Here is a 6,966-nt window from a genome sequence, read left to right as displayed (position 1 = left end):
ATAATTATATTTCTCATCACCAAATTCAAATATCGTATGAACATTTTATAATGACATATAGTGACATTATATAATTTATTTAGAACTAAAAAAATCCCTCTTAAAATGCAATATACAGTATAGCATGTGGATTTATGATCATTTTTTGTGCGAGCACTTTTGCATTTTGTTTTTGTCATTAACTACAGTCACTGTTTTATTTTATAGTCTGCAAAACTTGTGAAGATAAATGGCAATAAACTAAATTAAAAAGTGTTTTTCTTTGACAATTTATCATGTGACCTTTTTTAATATACAGTAACCATTAAATATAAAAAATAAACATTTGCTAATGCATGTTACCCATGTAAACAAATATGTTTAGTGAACAATAATAACACCTGAATGCGATATTTTTTTAGGTGAGCAGGTCAGAATCAGGAACTTGAGCACTAACTGCAATAACTACATAAACATTAAGTGTTCATAACATTGCCTATTTTACAAATATTGTAAGCACTAGAACTAGATCTTGGTTTGACGTTGAAGAATGCAGATTGATTGAGTCATTTGATTTTATTAAGTGTGTTTCATGCATTTAATTTGAGAACGCTACATCAATATAAAGCAACACTAATCCTGCTTGAAATTTTTGCAATAAACTCAGTTGATTCTGTTTCCCAGAAAAAATAAAAAAGTAAATCAAATGCAACAACCCTGATCAGAATAAAGCATTTACTATAGAAGAATGAATTTAGTAAATGAATTGTGCAGTGCTGTGTGAGCAACCTCCAGATTCCAGTGTGCTTCCATGTTAATTAACCTTCCTTTGTTTTCCCCAGGAGCTTCATATCTGATTATCCATTCCTTGCATGAAGGTAAAATTGCCCCCGGCTAATGTATACCTTTATAAGAAATCCTTTTATGCCTTTTTTGTATTATAGATATGCAGTTGATCTAAAGAATGAATGGCCATTGCCTGGTGTAAATAGCACTTTGGGTCATATCTCGACATACTGTGCAAAATCAATCTATTGATTTATAAATTTGGTTTATTTGACTTTGGGCAGAAATCTTTGATACACCCACATGATAACCCCAGAGGCATCTTGACAAGGTTATAGAGCATACATATCTCCTACCTTTTTCAATAGACTATTTCAGTTCAGCAACTTATATGCGTTTGTAAAGAAGGGCCCTAAAGTATTTTAGCAGAAGGGGTAGCTCCCACACCAAGCTTTTGGGAAAACACTGTAATAATTGTAATGCTTATAACAGTTTTATGAACTCACAGGCAGGTGTCATCCATGGTCTTCTAGTGTGCTGTAATCCCCATCATATATACATTTATTGTACAAAGGTGCTTTTCAATAATGTTAAGTTAGTATTTTGGGAATTGGGCAATGAATCAGTTAAAGTCAATGATGTGCATATATTAGAGCAGATTCCACTTAATGACTTACAAGGACTGTTTACTAGGGATTCTTGCATTCGGGTATAATTCACAGAGTAAAAGGAGACCTGGCTGATCGAATTGGGATTGCAGATTTGCTTTGGGGGAAATACCAGTATGGTCTAACATCTAGTAGTCATCAGTGAAATAAAGAGGTCTTAACATCCATATTGATTAATCTTTTGAATGTAATCTAATCTAATCTAATCTAATCTAATCTAATCTGTGCTTTGCTAAGCAACAATTTGTTTCTTGGATCTGGGACACCATTTCTGGGTACAGATGTGGGTCGGTCGTGGTACAGCATGTTCCAGGACCACAACAGACAGTGTAGCTGTTGGTGAAACTGAACAAAAATGGGCTCATCACAGGAGCTCCAATGCTATGTTGAAAGAGCTAACATCTCAGAAGAGAGGACCAGATCCCTTGCCCTCAATTCCTGCTGCTTAATGTGTTTTGATCACATTCTAGGGGTCATGTTAAAGTTCCCAGCCAGTAAAATAAACGTCTGAGGACCCCTTCTCTCGCCAATGGGGCACCACTCCCAACAAAACTCTTTCATTAGAATGATTTTGCACTTGCCATGGACATCCTTTTTTTTGTGGCAATCTTTGACAATGAGGAGCTTCTGACAGAGTTTGCTCTTGACAGAGATTGAGTGCTCAGCATATTCCGAAGGGTCTATTTCTTGGTAGGAGTGCATAATAGCTAGTCTTTCAGTACAAGTTACTGTTATATTTTGACACATCTCATAGCAAACATCTTTTCAGGCACACATTCATACAAGCTGTATGCAGAGTAATCCATTGTAAAAACCCAATTCACAATTAGAAAAAGCCACTATTCTTCTTCTGAACTAGATTTTATTTGAACACAATACTGTACACTATTTAGGCATAACATTATGACATTATAACATTATGACCCGTTGGTGAAAAACATTGATTATCTGTTTATCATGGCACCTGTTAGTGGGTGGGATATATTAGGCTTCAAGTGAACATTTTGTCCTCGAAGTTGATGTGTTAGAAGCAGGAAAAATGGGCAAGCGTAAAGATTTCAGTTTGACAAGGGCCATATTGTGATGGCTAGATGACTGGGTCAGAGCATCTCCAAAAACTGCAGCTCTTGTGGGGTGTTCCCGATCTGCAGTGGTGAACCGGCGACAGGGTCATGGGCGACCAAGGATCACTGATGCAGGAAGCGAAGGTTGGCCTGTGTGGACCGTGTGGTCCAACAGACGAGCAACTGTATCTTAAATTGCTGAAGAAGGTAATGCCTTTAATGCTTTACGGGTCAGGACTGTTTTAGCAGAAAAAGGTGGACCAAAACAATATTAGGCAGCTGGTCATAATTTTATGTCTGATTGGTGTGTATGTGTACCATGCAATATTGACTGCTTAATTTGGATTATATATCCAATAAGGTTAAATACAGGATAATTTGCTACGTAGAGAATTGAGTAGTGTTAATTAATCGGACCCTTGTCTCAGATTGTAGCTTTGATCGGTCTTTATAATTCTATTATAAAGAATGTTTTCTATACCCTAATCAGCCATAACATTAAAAACTTGACAGGTGAAGTTAGTAACATTGATTATCTCGTTACAGATGGCACCCCTTTCAAGTGTGGGATACATTCAGCAAAGTGAATTGTCATGGATGCTTCTTTGACATGGCCCTAATTAAGATATGCAGTGCTTAGTATCTACCAAAAGTTGTCATGTGTGTTTAAAGCACATTCTACTCAGTCAACTGTAGCACAAATTGCTGAAAACAATAATGCTGGCTATAATAAAGGGGTCAGAAGAAACACACATATGGGACTGCATAGCCCACGATGATCCTGGTCAACCAAAAGCACTTAATATGGGCACATGAACAACAGACCTGAACCTGGGTCTGAAAAAGCTTTTAATTTTTTTTATTTACATAATGTTGATAGCTGGATGCCTGTATGTCACTTACTTCTAAAAGAGATTGCATAAAGTTGCACTGTGGTAAAAAGGCAAGCCAGCAGACGGAGTGCCATGCTCTGTGCAATGTTCTGCTGGAAACTTTGGGTCTTGGTATTCATGTGGATGTTACATCTTCCAAGGTAAGAGTTCATGCCTTCACAGGTCAAAGCTTTTTGGTAGCATCAGTGGGACCAGGTAGTAATGTTAAGGCAGATCGGTGTGCAGGTGTTAAACAACCAAAAATGCCTTAATGAATGAGATGTGAGAATTAGATGTGTCCACATATATAAGAACAAATTTGGAGTTTTTTTTACATGGTTTTATGATTAAGGATTCTGGGATGATTTTAAACCATAGATGCTCTATATGGTGTAGAAACTATTAAGTAGGCTGTACATCAATGACTATACAACCTCGAGTGTTAACTGATCCCCAATACTTTAATTCTTCCCTTAATGTCCGGTTGTTCAGTGTGGTGAAGTGGTTACTTGTCTTTTACCAAGTTGTTTCTGCAACAACTATGCCAAGTGTGAAATGTTGCAAGAAATGGTACATTGTGGTGCAGACTGTTTAAAACACTACATTCAAGTGGCAACATTATGCCACAAATCTAGATATCTTTAACAATGCAATTTTAATTTCAACCTTTTGGCTCTCTGTTTGCTGCATGCTGAAATGAAAACATTTATTTTATATAATGGTCATGTTTCTGCAGTGTGGTAAAAATGTTAAAAAGGGATCAACAACAAAAAAAACCCAGGCTTTTTTTTTTTTTAAAGAAACTGTGCAGTGCTTGTTCAGAACGGTTCTGAAACACTTTAATTACTCAAAAAGGTTTGAAACCTGGCTGTAAATGTGACTTTTGGCCTGCACTGCTAATTAGCAGCCTCTTGTGGAGAACTTTCAGCTTTTTTAAGAGAGACTGAGTGTGGACCATGCTTCATATGACAAGTGGTGACTTTCTCTTTGTGGTTACTCTTATCATACTTAAAAAAACAAAAAACAAATAAACAATGGTTGTAAGGACCACAATAGTGTGGGAATTATTTCATTTCAAAACTAAACCTTCGTAAAAGAAGACTCAATATTGTACACCAATACATTTGCTTTTCAGAGCTGTAATAGGCAAAGCATACACAGGTATATTTTGATACATACATGGAAAATGTATTGGGAAACCGGTTTAAACTTACGCTCGTTAAAAGAAATGATGTTTAGTTAAAAAAATTTAGAGTGTTTACATAAATAGTTCAATATAAATACAACTTTTTCAAACTGGCCATTGCGTTTTTCCTCTCAACAGATTGTTGGGCTGTAATGCATCTCCTAATGTATAAATACATACTAATATATGCTTGTAGAATGTAACATGTAAAATGTTTTCCCTAACCAGGTTGCACCATCTCGCTCTTCCCTTTAACCCTATTGATTTTTCAAACAGATATCAGGCATATGTCGGCTACAAGCTTCATTAAGCTCTCATTACAGGTACAAGCTAAGGCATAAACAATCCTGGAAAAATATTGTCATTTTAAATTCAATTCAAAGTGACTGCTTTGCTGTCTGATTTCTTTACTATTCATTTATAACCCTCTCCTATCCCTCTTCTCAGGAAAATCTCATGACTTTGCCTACTGTTCCACCTGCTGACATTAATGCTATTCATTTAATGACCTTTTGTAGGGTGTACACAACCAGTGAGGTCTGTCCTGTTGAATGTTTTTTTTAATCATGATCAGTTATGTTATTTTTTTTTGTTTTTTTTTTAATAAAACCATCTGTTGGATTATTTAATGTTTTCTATTACAGTTTTTTTGTTCACATTGTGTAAAATTAAGAAAAAAACTGCAGGATTGTAAGGCTTTCTGTTTATAACCTTAAGCTGTCACTAAGTAAAACAGTGCTTTATAATCATTCTGGTGGTAGAACGTATCATGTTTCCTCGACTATTTTGGTTTAGTGCTCTGGGATATCAAACCTCATATTTTTCTGTATAATATATACAAGAAACCCACAAAATTTTCACTAGAAACACTTGCCTGGGGTAAGATCAACATCTTTTTTCTTTAACGGGGGCTCGTGTAAATCCGAACCAGTTTAACACTTGAGAGTTTATTCATTGCTAATGATTTAGCTGCACTGAATCTTTGCAAAGTTGAAATGAAACTTCCTAAAACACTATTGTAAATGTGCAAAAAGCTTCAATTTATTTAACAGTTGAGTTCAAATGCTAAATGTAAATGCTTATTCTAATTTTAGATGTAGGAAAAAATATTGTAGATCTTTAATTTTGACACTTGTCATTTTTGTTTGCCATTAATGATCTCTGAGACAAACAGAAGCTGCTGCATGCTGTCATCTTGTAATAATCACTGACAGATAAAATGTTTTATTTGAATTTATCAAATAAAACATTTGCATATAACAAATACACAATCACAATCACAATAAGAAAGGGGTAAAATTATTGTAAAAAAATATGGGAATCTGAGAATTGCAGATTAAGGTGCAATAACGAGGTAAAAACTTTGCAAAATAATAAAATAATGTTTATATGTATGTGATTGTAAATGCAGGTAAGAACTCAGGCAACTGTAGATAAGATGCAGCAGCAAGTTGTATAATTAATAAAAAAAAAATGAAAGTACATAAACATTTCAGTGCCATCAGCTGGACAACCTAAGAGACTGTAGATTAAGATGCATTGATGAAATGACAGATTAACATTCTGCTTAATAAACACAGAGCAGAACAGGATCTGTGTCCCTATTTTTAGAAAAAACAGAGTTACAATTCTTACCTTTTAGCGTTTAATCCATCTCAAATTCTGTATTTGTTTTTAAGAAATGAAATTTTAAGATAATACCAATAATTCAATAATTATGCAATGAACGTTACAAAACGTTACCTGCCATAATGCATTTTCTTTGCTTAAAAAAAATCTTTAGGCATTTGTGAAAACTCAAAACTTACTTTTATTCCTTCTCAGTAAGGAAAAAAAAGAATCGATTATTATGTACGCACGTGTTTGAAAAATCATTAACCTATAACAATCAGCAGCTCTTTTCTGAATATATGTCTATGTTAATGAAGTATCTACTCTCACACAGCGTGACCTTAAAAACCATAAGATGAGTTATTGGGGGCACAGGGAGAGGTGGCTAAATTCTTTATCGGCCTCCTGTCACAGAGGACCGTTCATTCGTCTTTCAGGCATCAGGCGAATTAATTAACAAGAAACACACACGTCCTAATTGAATGCCAAGTGCCAGTGGCCGCTAAAGCAGTGCTGCGCGTGTTTGGGCGCGTCACAGTTTATGCTATAATCCGAATGAAGCAGAGTTCATGCATGCTCCGTTTAGCCTTAATAATTCGTTATTCGGCCAAAAAAAATGACACATTTCAGCAGTTAATGTATCGATCCCCTGTCCCCTCTCGAGTGCACTTTATTTCAACAGTCATTTATCAACAGCACCAACACACTGAAGAATGCGCAACATTACGCGTGGAGCCACTGCGCTGTCACGTGCCGTGTAATGCGTGATTACTTGACCTGTGTAATAACATGACCTGCGA

The sequence above is a fragment of the Silurus meridionalis genome, chromosome 17, assembly GCF_014805685.1.
Source record: "Silurus meridionalis isolate SWU-2019-XX chromosome 17, ASM1480568v1, whole genome shotgun sequence".
Lineage (NCBI taxonomy): Eukaryota > Metazoa > Chordata > Actinopteri > Siluriformes > Siluridae > Silurus > Silurus meridionalis.
Note: the sequence above shows the minus strand (reverse complement) of the source record.